The sequence below is a fragment of the Canis lupus genome, chromosome 13, assembly GCF_003254725.2.
Source record: "Canis lupus dingo isolate Sandy chromosome 13, ASM325472v2, whole genome shotgun sequence".
Classification (NCBI taxonomy): domain Eukaryota; kingdom Metazoa; phylum Chordata; class Mammalia; order Carnivora; family Canidae; genus Canis; species Canis lupus.
Genome location: NC_064255.1, coordinates 31263848 through 31279179, shown reverse-complemented (window position 1 = coordinate 31279179; position 15332 = coordinate 31263848). Strand labels below are relative to the sequence as shown.

The 15332-nt window shown below is 53.3% G+C and overlaps 1 long non-coding RNA gene across 1 annotated transcript in view; it reads right to left on the bottom strand.

Annotated features, from left to right (window-relative positions):
• Positions 1 to 10192: 10192 nt before the first annotated feature.
• Positions 10193 to 15332, bottom strand: part of LOC112662311 (uncharacterized) — a 48164-nt gene continuing 43024 nt past the window's right edge. The window contains exon 7 of the long non-coding RNA XR_007401596.1: positions 10193 to 12558. This is a non-coding gene — a long non-coding RNA (uncharacterized LOC112662311). The remainder of the gene's footprint in view (positions 12559 to 15332) is intronic.

The window sequence follows — 15332 nt, the reverse complement described above, 5'->3', positions numbered from 1 at the left end:
CTCACAGTGACCCAGCTGTGATTCAGGCGGGGGAAGGAAGGCAGCAGCATGTGGAAGGAGTAAGAAGCTTTCGATGAGTCTTCCTGAGGGAAGCGGGGCACATCTGAGCTGCAGTTCAGAGGGTGGGTAGGACTTGCCACAGAGAACCAGGGGAGGGAGTATGGTGGGCCAGGGTTAGAAGACTGTACCAGACAGATTTTAAAGAGGTCACACGATTCCCCACCTTCCAGTGATCGTGCCTTGGCATAAAATCCTCCCCCTTGAATATGGGCAGGATCTCTTCCAACCAATAAAACATGGCAAAGGGGATGGGATGGCACTGTGTCTGTGTTACATTATCTAACACCCTGTCTTGCCAGCAGATTCCCTCAGGGTGTTGTTCTCCTTGTTGACTTTAAAGAAGCAAGCTCCTGTGGCTCCTGCTGGCTCAAGGAAATGAAATCTGCTAACACCTCAGAGAGCTCGGAAGTAGACCATTCCCGGGCAGACCTTCAGATGAGAATGCAGCCCAGCCAACCTGTGGATTGCAGCCTGGAGAGATCCTGAAGCAGAGAACCCAGCTAGGCTGTGCCCCAGCCTCGTGGGCCACGGAAACTGTGAGATAGCAAACACGTGTTGTTTATACCTGCTAAACACGTGCTAATTTGTTGTGCGGCAACTAAAAACCAATATAAGGCGTGAGGCAACCCACTTTTACGCTCTGAAGGGACACAGCCCTCTTCTAAGTCTTGGTTTTTCCAAGTGTAGAGCTAGAACTATAACAAGATCAGACACACACACACACACCTCGCAGGACTGTGGGGAGACTCCAGTGAGGCATTAGCAGTAAAAGCATTTGTAAATTGTGAAATGTCACGAAACAAAATTGCTGGTAGACAGTGTCCCATTCCCTCACATACACACTTAACCACAAAGTTCCCGGAGTCAGCGTTAGCCCTATTTAGAAAAAGTGATAATCTTGAGGACGCACCAAGTGTTTTCAGGTCTCCCTCAAGCGATGCATTTCTCGTCTCTGAGCTTTGGCCAGGCTACCTCTTCTACAAACCCCTCACTCCTCCTCCCCCAACCCCTGCACCTGCCTGCCCCCTACTCCTCATGCCCTTGCAGCTAGACTCCACTCCCCCAGGCTCCCTTCCAGGGCAGGGGGACACCCTCCCCTGCCCTCCATGTTGCACATGCCCTGGACCGACCCTCGGGGCTCTCCTCACTACCACCTCCCATTTACCTTCTTGTCTCTCATCCCACCACCCCAGGAGCTGTGAGTCACTTAAAGACAGGAATTGAATCTTATTCATACCTTCGTGTCCCCAAATATCTTCCACGGTGCCCACTGTGTAGTAGGTGATGTGGTATATATAAAATATTACAATATCTGTGTGTATATATACATGGCGGGGGCTGCTTCCCAATCTAGAACAACAGTCCTGATATGAGCGGTGCAAAAGGGACTCCCCCAACAAATCCCCCAAGGGAAGTTTATCCATTTATATTTTCATTCCATTTAAGAAGAGGACTGTGGGGCTTGTGTAAACCCTTCTTTTAAGAAACAAAACAAAAATCAACCGTTGGAGAGGATTCGGTGTTCTTGTAGGTAGAGATAGCGCTGCCATAGTGGGGCCTCTGGGGAAGCTACGGGGCGGGGGGGGTGGGAGAGAGTTGGCTGCTGCCTGACTTGTCTCCTCTTCTGAGCTGTCAACTGCCCTCGAGCAGCCTTCCTGAGAGGTGGGAGGAAGAGGAGGTAGACTTGCCAGTGTCTAAACCCAGAAAAGGGAGCCTGAATTAGCCAGAGCCCGGGCTGTCCCCACTGCCTCGGGGACAGAACACGAGAGACGAGAGGCACAGGTGGAGGCAAGGAGGAGGATGGATGGAGGAGGACGAGGGGAAGGAGGAGGACGAGGAGGAAGGTGCATGCAAAGCCCACACCAGAGGCAGGGGTTAGGGGCCCCAGTGGGGCTGGAGAGAGAGGCAGAGGAAGGTGGTCGCACTCCTGCGGCACTGTCCTCCCAGGAGCCAGGGGCTGCCCTAGAGGGAAACCCTGAGGTCCCAGCTGTAAGGGAGGTACTTTGCTACCTTCCAGCTCTGGATTTGAATCCAGCCTCCTCCATCTTCCAGCTGCATGGCCCAAGGCAGCCACTCTCACAGAAAGCCGGTTTCCCCTCTAGAAATGGAAATGGCCATCCCGGCCTCACAAGGATTGAACGAGCTCAAGTGGGCACCAAGCCCGGACCAGGGCAGGTGACCAGGGCAGTCCCGTGTCGCCCCCTCGGCACGGCGGCCACCTGAACTCAAAGGAAAACATGTTGGAAGAAAACAAGACACTGCATGTGATAGCCTTGCGGGGTGAGTAAAACCCCACGTGTAACATGGAATCACCACTACCGCTGTGGGAGAGAAGGTGAGAGAGGACAGGTAAGACAAGGAGCAGCCTGCAAGCCTGCTGGGTTAGTGCCTGCGCTGTGCTTGGCACCTGGGAGCGCCCAGAACACTCTCACGCGGTTCCTTTCACAGGACCCCCAGCCCCATTGGTGCGGCAGTCTTTCCTCTGCTGTACGCATGGGGGAAACTGAGGCTCAGCTACCACATTGGCTTTCTCAGGGAGCCCCCCTGGAACTCCCTGGAGCCCCCCTGGAAGATTGGCCATGAAGCCCACGTTCCCGGACTCATGTGCTATTTCCACCCCACGGCAGGCACCTGCTCACCTGTGAGCGCTCCTGATGCACCGTCGGGTCCCTCTCTGCGCCCCCACCACAGAGCATCTCCCACGCTCCCTGGTCTCTGCCGCCGGTTCTAAATGATTAGAACAGTTCCAGTTGCACCCGACATGGACTCAGCCCAGAGGAGGTACACAGGTACACGGAAAGGGAGTTCCTCGGCTCCTGTGTCCAGGATGCACAGGGGTGACTAGGGCTTTCGGGATACCCGGGGCCAGGCACAGTGTCAGGCTGAAGACACGGGGTCCTCCCGCCCCAGCCTCCCTGCCCTCTCCAGCACAGCCCGTCCTCCCCCAAACCCTCCCTTCTGGACAAAAGCGAGTGTTTACACCTCTGAGAATTGCCACGGAGAGAGCAGACCCCCCCACCCCGAACGCCCATCTCACCCAAGTCTCCCTCCCCCAGGCCCTCCCCTGGCCCCTCCTGGCCATGGCCTGTACTCTTCCTCCAAAGTCTTCAAGGGCTGATATGGCCTGGGGTTTGCAGGAGCACATCTGGAGTTGGCTTTGTGTCCTTTAAGTGAAAACGTTAGAAGCTGTATCTGAAAGTTGCCTGCTGCGTGTTTCTGTGTTTAGAGTGAACGCAACAAACTTGGATAAACCACTTTAGTGACACTTCTAATGACACGGATGGAAAAAAAGCAAATAGGAACCATATTCAGGGAAGGGTACTCGAGGACTCTTTTACCTTAACAAAAGCTTCCATTCTCTTCCAAGGACCCAGGAGTATCGGCCTAAGGACCCAAGAGGCTCTCGGGAAGAAAATGCTTTAGACCCCCAACCCCTAGCCGGTGGACCTACCCCAGCTCACACTCTGCAGAGCGATCTTGCTCCTGAGAGCAGCGCCCTGATGTGTCTCTTTTCTGACGACGCCCGGTGTTTGGCACAAGGCAGATGGATTGAAGCTAAGCAGCTAGCCCAAGTTCTTGCAGGCTGCGAGTGCCAGTGCCGAGCATCAGGCCAGCTCTCCAGCCCAGGATGGCTTCTCACCCAGGAACTGACAAGGTGACAGGTGACACCTGCCTCTAACTTGCCATGTGCCAGTCCTAGGCTCTTTATGCGCAGAAGAACAAGGCGAGCAGTTCAGGGAGCTCAGTCGGTTGAGTGTCTGCCTTCTGCTCATGATCTTGGAGTCCTGGGATCCCTTCTGCTCAGGTCATGATCCTGGGATCCAGGTCCCTGCTCAGTGAGGATCCTGCTTCTCCCTCTCCGTTTGCCCTCCCCCCTCCCCAATCATGCTCATGCTCTCTCGATCTCAAATAAATAAATAAGATCTTAAAAAAAAAAAAAGAACAAGGCATGCCTTTACAAAATAAATTTTCTATGGGATGTTTACCAAACCATTCAAGCAATGAAATATGCAAATTGACTTTGGTTTCCTTGTGAGGTTGTTCTTATCACTATTCTGGGGTCTTCTCAGCCCCTCCTTTCAAAGGGAACTGAGAGTCACAGCAGTGAATTCGCCCTGGGTTGGGCTTCCCTGCCTGGGACCCCTGCCCCGTCCCCGGGCCTCCCCTCGCTGACCCTCGGCTCCCTAAACAAGCGCCTTTGTGCCACCCGGGATGGGGCCATCTGCTGCCACTCTATCTGTCCGCTTCTTCCCCCCTCCTCCATCCCCACATCTCTTCTCCTTCCCCTGTCCCTCTGCAAATCTCGCCCATGCATACACATAAACTCACTTCATGTTTTATATATCAAAGCTAGCTCCCTTCAAGGAGGGGGAGGAAATCTGTCCTGAAAAAAAGAGGTACATTTGCACCCAGTATCACTGGGCCATGGTCGCTCTCCCTTAGCTCTTAAAATCTCTTTTCCTTCTCTGTGTGGAGGGAACATTCGCTCCCTGAAGAACAAAGGCATCTGCTGGATCTCCAGGAATGAGAGAGTGCTACAGCACCAAGTCTTCCTCCTGCGGCTTTCCTGATGTGATCGGCCCTGCTCCTGGGAGTCTGGACCTGCAGAGGCCTCCCAGAGCCCCGAGAGTGCTCTGGAGGATAGTGGGGCCTCTCTGGATCCTTCCCTGGACCTCCCTGCTAGGGCTGAGCTCCTCCAGCCAGGACAGCCCAGGCTCTGCGTCTTGCATGCCTCAGCGGCAGGATGCTCACCGGGGTAAGGAGGCAGGGGCGGCGGTGTTGCTGCAAAGGTCAGCTGGCTCTTACAGCTGCTGATGGCCACAGCTGGCCGGTCCTGGGTGGACCGCAGGGAATCCCCGTCTCAGAACTCAGCAGCCTTCTTGGGAAGGAGTGTGCTTTACAGATGAGACACGAGCAAGCCATCTGTCATGCTCACTGCGTCCCATCCAGGCCTTCTCTCTTCTGCCCTGAGTGGTGATTTTTCCCCTACTCTGATTGGACCTAAGGACACGTCACATGGCGACAAGAACCGGACTCCTGGGATCGCGGTCTTCTCCGGCTCATCAGCCTGCTGACAGCTGTCTGGGCTCAGCCCAGACCCGAGTCCCCCGATGTCACAGGAAAAGACAGACTGAAGGGGGCCTTGAGCTCCACGCCCAGACCCAGCTCTTCTGGCCACGTGCCCCTGGCCCGTGACGTGGCTTCTGTGTCCGGGGGGAACAGGTGGCAGGCAAACTGGTGACATGAGGAGGGTTTCACAGGGCGCCATTTAGAAGAGAAGGGCAGAAATCAAGGAAACAAAAAGACAGGCGTGTAAACGCAGGAAGGGACAGCGACCACCCCAGAGCTAGAAGGGCCCAGGAGTGTGGCCCCGTCTGCGAGGGTGGCCTGAGGGGCGAGCCTGGCTCTCATCCCACCTTTCTATCACTGCTGTCGCCAGGTGACCAGCTCCACCTGAAGCCAAAGGCAAGGGGCCCACGGAAACTCCCTGCAGGTCGGCTCTGGGGACTCGGCTGAGGATTTAGAAAGAGCAGAAGAAACATCCCACACATTCTATCCAAGCCGGTTTCCACGCCCGTAAGATAGAAGCAATAATAACTTTCGAGAACATCCAACAACGTAACGCATGCGAATCTCTTGGCAAGGCACACAGGAGCGGCTCTGTATTCCCTTTCTCGCCTAACCTGTGTTTCTCTGGGTCTGTCCCAAATCAGGACATGTCCCTTCACCCACATGCTGCCCCAGAAATGGTCACCAGCATCACAGGCTGTCCCTTGCTTGGAAGACACTGATGCCTGACATTCAAACAATGGCTTGTGTGGCTCTTCATCTGACTTATCACTCACAGCAGCCCAGGAGGTGAATGTTTGTCCCCATTTTACAGAGAAGGGACTGAGGCTCAGATCCCTTACTTTGCCCAAGGTCTGTTCCTGTGTCAGAGAGCCAAGGCTCAGACACAGACCTTTACCTTCCAGGTGTGGCTCTCTGTGCATTCATTGTCCACCTCACACCCGCCAAAGGGAGCAGAGCACGTCCCTCCTCAGTTTCCTGACCCACGTGCAGCAGGGCTTCCGCCCAGATCTCCTTCCAATGCATCCTACCCCTTCCGTGGCCTCTTGTGCTTTTTGATTTCAAAAAATCAAAATCCAAGACTTTTACTAAAGATTCTGCTCAGTGTGCTGGAGAACGTCGCCCAGAGCTCAAGGACACTGGGAAGTGCCTAAGTGCATACCTGCCCACAGGTGGCCCTCAGCAAGGACAGGTGCTCAGGGTAGGCCACCCTCAGGCTCCAGAGCTGCCCTGAGGGGTCAGGCTATGGTACCCACCTCAGGACTTTGCTGAAATCATGCCTTCACTTGGCTCCTTCCCTTTCCAGGGAGTCACTTGTCTCCTGACTCCCTCACTGGCTTCACCTGCACATGAGTTCTTATCTCAAGATCTGCAACTGGGGAACATGCCCCAAAGGGAGCCCCTTACCCTCAAACCCCTCTGTGGGTACTAGAAATATCCTCACAAAGGAGGGATGATCAGAATGGACCGCCTCTCCCCACATCAGAGGCAACCTCTTTTCTGCTCCAGATTCCCAGGTTTTCAGTGAAATTACACACATTCTATTTTAAAAAATTACAAAAAAATTATTCTCCACTGAGCCTGTAAAGAATGGGGGAAAAACCCCATGATTCACGGCCCTGGGTCCACCGTCATAGCACAGTACACAATGTCCTCCATCATTTTTCTCAAGGACCCACAAATAATCCTAATTTCCCTCCAATTCCATCTCCCCCAAGGGCTCATGCCTGAAATTTCACTACCAGAGCTTTGATGGCGGCTCCCACAACACATCCTGGCTAGAGTCAGACCTGAAGCTGTTATCTCAAAGCTGTTACACTTCAATTTGAATGAGATATCCGCTTCTCCATCCATAAAACAAAGAGAATGCCAAAATGTGGTATAGTGAAGATATATAACAGCAGAATATATATATGGGAGAGGGCTGTAGAGGGCTGGCAGAAGTTAAGAAGCGGCCCTCGTCACGATAACCATTTCACCAGGCAGACTGAGGGCCTGTACTGCTGGGTCCACGCCTCCCAGCTCGTGGGGAGTGAGGCTGGAGGAGCCTAACGAGTCGTGGCAGTGCTTCCTGATGCAAGGGACAGACTCAGAACAGCACAAAGAGGAAGAGCATCCATCCAGGTAACCGAAGCCTCAACATAGGTTTTCCAGAACTAGTTAATGATTAGTCAAGGACCAAGATCTCCCCATATTTCCAGCATGCCATCTTCATTCTCATACTAGCTACCCTCACAGTCACAAGATGGCCAACATCACTAGTCAGTAGGGAAATGCAAAATAACACTACAGTGAGATACCCAACACTTCTCCTCAAATTGAGACAATTGTAAAAATTGACCATACCAAGGGTTGGTGAAGACGTAGGGGAACTGGAACTTTTACACACTGTTAACAGGACTGTAAAATGGCACAAGCACTTCGGAGAACAGTGGGCAGTTTTTTAAAAAGCTGAACATATACCTGCCACATAACCCAGCTATTCCGCTCCTAGGTATTTACCCAAGAGAGTCAACAGCGTATATTCACACCAACACTGGTGTATGGATGTTTCCCTGGATAGCTGAAAACCAGCACTACCCCAAATGTTCATCAACAGTTGAGTGGATAAATGAATCGTGGTACACAATTAAATATGACCCAGCAACAAACAAGAATGAACTACTCATAAGCTCAATGACATGGATGAATCTCGAAGCCGGTATGCTGTGCGAAGGAAGAGGGGTAAGAGAGACTACACACGGTATGATCTGTTTATATAAAAACTGAGAAAATGCAAACTAACATATAACAAAGCAAATCAGTGGTCGACAGGGGAAAGATGGAGGGAAGTAGCAAGAGAGAAAAACGACAAAGGGTCATGAGGAAACTTTTGGGGTGATTCATATGTTCACTATCTGGATTGCGATGATACTTTCACAGGGTATACATATGTCAAAACTTACAGACTTTTTAAATTAATTTAAATATTAATATGTGCTATTTACTGATGTCAATTATGTCTCAGCCAAGCTCTCTTTTTTAAACCACTTGACAACATAGAGCATGAAAAACAACAACACACATAGAATGGCTTGCCAGAGTTCAAAAACACAAGTTCGCCTCCACTTGGTAAAACCCAATAAAATATTTTGGTGACAGACCAAAAGACACCTCATAAGTGATCAGGATTGTGGACAATTGTGCATTTGTGTTGCTAGACCTTACATATTCAGTGTCTACTATGGGCCATTCATGTGCCCGATGCTGGGGATGTAACAATGAAGACCTTGCCCTCAGCAGCCCAAAATCCAACAGAGAAAATGTACGGGGAACAACAGCAAAATGGCTTTCACCCTCACTTCCAAAAGCTTTATGTCTCTTGGCCCTATACACTGACCAGTTTTGCTTCTCTGGAAGGAAAGAATCTCCATTTTCCTTGTGGCTTCCACCCAACCCCCTTGGGGAATGAATCTTTTCTTTTAATGATCTTCTCCGATTGATTAAGCTTGACAGTCAAGTCATTATCAGCAAAGATTATTTGATATTCAGTCTCTTTGTGTCACACACTAACTTTGAGGACACTCAGCCATCATAGTGTGAACTCATCACCCACATTTGCTGTTCCCTTTTTGTATCCACCTTGCCTCCCATTATTAGATTGGGAGCAGGCATGTCCAGCAAAAGGAGCATGGGTGTTGGTATGAGGCACACCTGGATCCCAAGCCCTGTCATCACTATACTATAATAATCTTGGGAAAGTAATAAACCTCCCTGATCTTCAATTTTTCCATTCATACCATGAGAATAATATATAACTTCCAGGATTAATGAGAAGATGGGTAAGAGATGATGCATATGAAGAACCAAGTACCATGCCAGGTACATAGTAGGTGCTCAGTAAATCGAAACTATCGATACAATAATAATGATGATGATTCAAACCAAGCTCTATGATTCATTAGCATCGTGTCCTTGGGCAAGTTATGTTACTGCTCTCGTGTTGTTTCCTCATTAGAAATGTGAAGTTTACAAGGCTTATTTCACAGACTGCATGTCAGGCTCACCATGAGAGCTGCATTACGGACTCATTACATTAGCACAAAGTGAGCACTTGCTAATTGCCAAGAAATGTGCTTGGTGTTGGTGCAATAGCGATGGAAAAGAAGGACATGGTCCCTGGCCTCCAAGAGTTCAGAAAGCATAAGCAGCAAATTATGCCGTGGTAAGAGAGAAGGAAGTTCTGGAAATGGGAGCAGAGAGAGGCACTTCTCCCAGACTTGGAAAGAAGAGAAATCAGAAGGAGCTGGGAGAACCTGCGGGGCTCATCCAAGGAGATGGGAGAAGGAGTGTCCTCCAGAGGATGGCCAGCAGGAGCTGGTCACGTCAGAGAGCTGAGAGTTGGGTGGCGCACCCATCACCCTGCCAGACCCCAGAAGGCGCCAGGCAGGCTGGTCTCCCCAGCACCCCTTCCCCACGCCATTGCCCCACCAGCAACTGGCCCGGAGCTGCACCTGTGGCACAACTGGTCCTGTCACCGTTTCCAGAACAACCCATGTGCAAGCATCCCCACAGATGTGACCGCTCTCCTCCTGTCCCAAAGTGACTCCCCGCCCCGGAGCTGACACTGCCTGGCAACAATTACAGGCTGAGAGTGACCCCTCACCGTGGGGCTCTCAGATCACTGCTACTATCCTCACGTAACACGTGTGCTTCCCTTTGTCGTCTGCAGCCTTATGACTTCCAGCCCCCGATGAGTCGCGGGGTGCTGTTTCTGCTGAAGAGGCTAGGGCAGGGCAAAAGCTTCTGGATGGCTTTATTTTGCTCCCTCCCGGGACCCTTTGCCAGACCGTCCCTTCCCCACCCTACACCCTCAAGGTGGCGAGTCCCCGTAACAGATTGGGAAGGAGCACAGACAGGGAGCCAACACGACGGAGCCACTGTGCATGCTGACGAGTTTGTGGCGATTTGTTACACGGCAATAGAAAAGGAACACAGGCTGTCAGGTGGAAATGGATTTCGTGTTTAGGGGAGGAGGATACGGAGGGAGGAAGGGAGGGAGGGAGGGAGGGAGGGAGGGAGGGAGGGAGGGAGGGAAGCCGAAGGCCATAGTGAGCAATATGTGAGAGAAGGCAAGTGCCACGCGGGATGAAGTCAGAGGCAGAGGTGGGGGGGGGCAGCTCAGCTGGAGACTTGGTAAGTGTAGCAAATCATTTAAATGCTGGTGCAATTGGGGATTTTAAAGGTCCTTCAGTTGGTGAGTGATGAGATCTGAGTTCCATTTTTCTAAAGAGGGCGCAGGTGCCATGTAAAGAAGAGATCAGATCCTACAAAGTGATAGAAGCAGGATGGAGACCAGTGGAGCGAAGGGAGCTGGTGGGGTCAGGGCTGGGATTGAGGTTGGGGGCCTTGTGGCAGCAGGGAGATGGAGGGAAGCAGGCAGGCTCAGGATCTCTCTTGAGGAGGGCGCCCGCCTGCCTCACGTGTGGGCTGGGTGCTCAGATGAACCGAACGTGATTCCCGGGCCCTGGGCTCAAGCAACCAGGAGAAGGTGGTGACATTCACCAAAATGACGGGAAGTGAGAGGGGAGCAGCTCTGGGGCTAAGGTGGAAAAGTGAGACTTTCTGCCGTATTGAGCTGAGGTGCCCATTAGTCATCTAAGTGGAGATGTCAAGTAGCGGGATGTATGAGTGTGCAGCGTCAGGATGTTAGTGCTGGAGATACAAATTTGGAAGTCATTATCATGAGGACGGTATTTAAAGCCATGGAAGTGATGAGGTCACGTAAGGAGAGTGCGTAGGTATGGAAGAAAGAGGACCCAGCATGGAGCCCTGGGGTGGTCGGACAGTTAGACCCAGGGCAGGGGAGGGGACCCAGCAGAGGACAGGGAGTGGGAACAGTCTGGGACGGAGGGGGAAGAGCGGGAGAGTGTTGTGGGAGTGAAGCCAGAGTAGCTTCAAGGAGCCCAAGTAACCAGCCGTGTGGCTGCTGGTCCCTAAGAAAGAAAGGGACATGCAGGGGAGACACCCCGGGCCCGCCTGGAGGCCGATGGTGACTGACAAGGCAGCTGCCAAGGGTGAAGGGGGGGCTTCCCCCCAAAGGGAATAGACAGCAGAGGAGATGGGAGGCGAGCAAGTGAAGGGACACGGGAAGGGACCCCGCCAAGGAGAGCAGAAGACAGCATGGAAGCCAGCGCAGACGAGGAAGGGGTGGAAGAAACTAGAAAACCCGTCACCCGAATACAGGAGTAAAGTCCCGTGACCGCGACCCCAGTGGAAGTGCACCCTCTGACCCAAGCGGGGAGCGCCCCCCACGGAAACAGGGGGAAACGAAAGGCAGAAGCAGGTGCAGAAAGGATGCCGTTCGGATCCCACAATCCGATCATAGAAGGCAGAGACCAGTGGACTCCGCACGCTCCCCCAGGGGCTGCCGAGGCCTCTGTCCCAGGCCTTGAACCACCCGACTTCCCCTCCCGGGGCCCGGCTCAGACACCCCCGCCCTGGCCTCCATCGCACCCCGCCACAGTAGTCTGCCTCTGGCTGCCCGAGACTAAGCCATAACCGTATCCTTTCTAGGTTCACGTCTCTGCTTCCTCACCCTCCCCACCTGGACACGAGCCCTCGCGGAGCAGGACCTGCGCCTCGTTTCGTCCTGTCCTGTACCCTCAGCACCTGATGTGCGATTGGTAAATACTCACTAAATAACTATACACGTCACGTTCCCAAGGACGTCGCCCTGCAAGCGCGTGCTGCCCTGCCCCTGGGGAGGCTGGTTCCCTCCCCCAGCCTCCCTCCTGCGCCGTCTCTGAGACTGACACCCAGGGAGTGGGCGCTTGCACAAGTTTAGGAATATGACCCGGGCCTGGGGTGTGAGAAATCCAAAACACAAACAGAACAGAAACACTCTCGGGAGACCCGGGGTCCTCACATCCCAGGTGTGACCCTGGCTGGGGTGCCTCCCTCCTCACACACCCCCACCCCGCCTCAGGGCTGTGTCTGTTCACCTGTGAAAGGTGAGGGTTGGACTAGGGGTCCGTGTTGCAAACCTTTCTATTTGAATCCAGCAGAACCCCTTTGACAGAACCTCTCGGGGCTGGCCTGAGATCTAAAGGAGATAAACGGGGACTGGTCTAAGAGGCTGATGGAAGCCGGTGCCCCGTAGCCCAGCCGCCCCGGGCCCCCCACGTGGTTGCTCAGGGCTCCCCCAGAGCCAGGGGCTCCCAGGTAGGGTCGGTGGGCCTGCTGGCCCCCCAGGCTGGGGCTGTGTGCGCCTCCTTGGCACCTCCCGGTGGAGACGCCCAGCAGATGCAGCGGCGTCCGGTCCCGGGCCTTCCCAGGGAGGCCGTCTCCTGGTGATGGAGCTCCAGCCCAAGGCCCCTCTGGCTGGGATGTTGCTCTCTCGGCGATCCTGATGGATGCTGACAGCAATTAGCGCAGAGAGAGATTTCCCTGCAGAAAGATGGGAACATTTATTAAGCACTTCGTGCCAGGAGGCAGAACACAGCACAAAATTCATTAGTACTTAGGGCCCCTGCAAACCCCCCCGCCCCATTCTCACCCAAGGGCTAAAGGAAAACCTAAACTCCATAAATAAGGGTTACCAGGGCCTTTTAAATCTTGGCTTGCACCAGAGTGGAGTTTCCATCTCTCTAATTTGCCATCTTTTTCCCTGGGCATGTCAAGGCTGATATGAGTTCAGGGGTTTTTATTAAATCAAGCACCTGTCAGGAGGAAGTCAGCTTCACTGCCAGTGACACGGCCAAAGTGGCCATCAGCAGGTATCCAACAGGAACCTCAGCCACAGAACGGGTTCCCAATGGGCTGCCTCCCTTGGCACCTTTCGAAACGCTTAATTTTCTTAACAAATCACATTAGGGGTTCTTAGCATATCGAAATGTTGGCACTTCACATCTGTCTTTCAGCCTGTGTTCCCCGCTCATATGGTGTTTGTGGGTCCTTCCATGAATGGGAGTTGAGCAACCTCTAGGTAGCACCCTCCATGCCAGCGCCTGGGAATTCAGAGGTGTTTTATTCCCACCTAAACGGTCCCTGCCCTCAAGGTAATCACAGTCTTGGGCTGAAGGGGGAAGCATTCCTGGCAAGAGTGCCTGGTGTGCAAAATACAGGAAGGGACCCTAATCCAGCCTCAGAGCAAGTGCACCAGAGGAAGGGGCAACCCAGTGAGGAAGGGCATCCCCGGGGTGAGAACTGCATGTGCAAAGTCACAGAGGAGGAGGAACGGGATGGGCTTAGGGTTCCGCAAGTTTGGAAATGCTGGAAGTAGAGGACAAGTGGGAGCAAGGAAAAGGAGGCCAGTGAGTTAGGCAGGGGACACATAACCACCAATACTTTCATGTGGAAATAATAATTACAGCAGTAAAGACCCTTAGTTGCATGTAACAGATACTCAACTTCAATCTACTTAAATAAGAAGTTCTAGAGCTTTGTTGGTTTCAGGAACAGATGGATCCAGGTGCTCAGGTGATACTATCAGGATTGTCTTCCCACGTCTGTGCTGGCTTCAATGCCAGACAGAACCTCCGTACATGTGATGCTGGCAGTGCCAGTCTAACCTAACAGCTGATACTCGGTAAGGTATCGGTCCTGACAGTATTCTCGAAAATTTCTAAACACATAGTCACTTAAACCCCTCCATGACACCACAAAGTGGATGGTATTTTAATCCCTTTCCATAGATGTCAAAGCTGAAGCACTGAGAAGTTAAGTAATTGACTCAAAGTCATGCAAGCTCCAAAAATGGCAAAATTGGAATAAGAGCCCAAGTTTGCTTCCAGAGTCCACACAGTGAACCATCACCTTACCCCACCTCCCTAGAAGAGCCTCGCAGCTTATAATCACAGCAGCAAACCCCTCCTCCCGACCCTTCCACCGTAGGGACCGCACTTCGTCAGCCTGGCTTGGGATCCGCACCCACCCCTAAGCGAATTGCTAAATCCACAGAAACAGGATGTGACAGCTGGCCGGAGCTGGGCTCTTCCTGCCACCAGGAGGGTGGTGTAGCCTCCCCACATCCCATGAGCTGAGACCAAGGTGGCCTTGGTGTGTCCGAAGGGAAACTGGGGCAATATTATGGAAAAGAAAGGTTGCTAGGCCCAAATATAGCGGCCCTCAATCGCCCCGACAGTAGCAGTAGTAACCTTGCATGCCCACGTCCCGCACGGCCTCCCACAAAGCCCTTTCTCATTCATTGGGCGCCTTGGTCTCCATGACAGCCCTGTGAGAAAGTCACGAGCAAGAGGTGATTACGCCCATGTCTCGCCTCCAGAGCCGCGTTGGGAGCAGGGGACCATCTCCCCCAAGATCGCGGGGAGGAGCAGCAGCCCCAGAACCGAGCCTTTCTGGGACGCCATTCATCTCCTTTACTCCTGCGATCACAGCCCCCAAGGCTCACCGTCTCCCCGCTTCTTCCTCATGGGAAGGAGGCAAATGATAAGGCTGCAGCCGAAACTGGGCTTGGCACCTGCATGGTCGTGTCCACTCAGCTCTCCCAGGCTACAGCTGCCATCAACCCACCCCCTTCAGATTCGAAACAAACTGGAGGCTCAGAGAGGTAAGTTCACTTGCTTGGGTCACACAGCAGAAGACGAACAGAACATCCCCCACCCCATGCCACCCCATCCACGCTCCCTCCACTAGCCCGGACATGGCCCACACCCGCCCCCCGCCCCGATCATCAGGGGCCTTGCTCTCCCCTCCCCGGCACCTGTCACATTGCCAGAAATGGGCCCAGGTCCAGGATGCCGGAGGCTGAGCGGAGGGGAGTGTGGGGTGGCCCAGGTGGTGAGAGGCTGATAGGGGAAGGAGGAGGAGATGAAGATGTGACGGTTGGGAAGCAAAGCCAGTCTCAGAGGTCAGGAGAAGCTTCATAAGTATCCATCACGGGGAGCACACAGGGCGCTTAAGCCCCACATACCCTGTCTTGGCGCTCTCTGCCACAGGTGAGGGAGAAACGGGTGTCTGACCTGCCCGGTCCGTGGGGGGCCAGGCCTACCGGGGCTCACTGCTTTTTTTTTTTTTAAAGATTTTATTTATTCATGAGACAGAGACAGAGAGGCAGAGGGAGAAGCAGGCTCCACGCAGGGAGTCCGACGTGGGACTCAATCCCGGGACTCCAGGATCACGCCCTGGGCCGAAGGCAGGCGCTAAACCGCTGAGCCACCCAGGGATCCCTGGGCTCACTCCTTTAAACCTCACAGCACCAC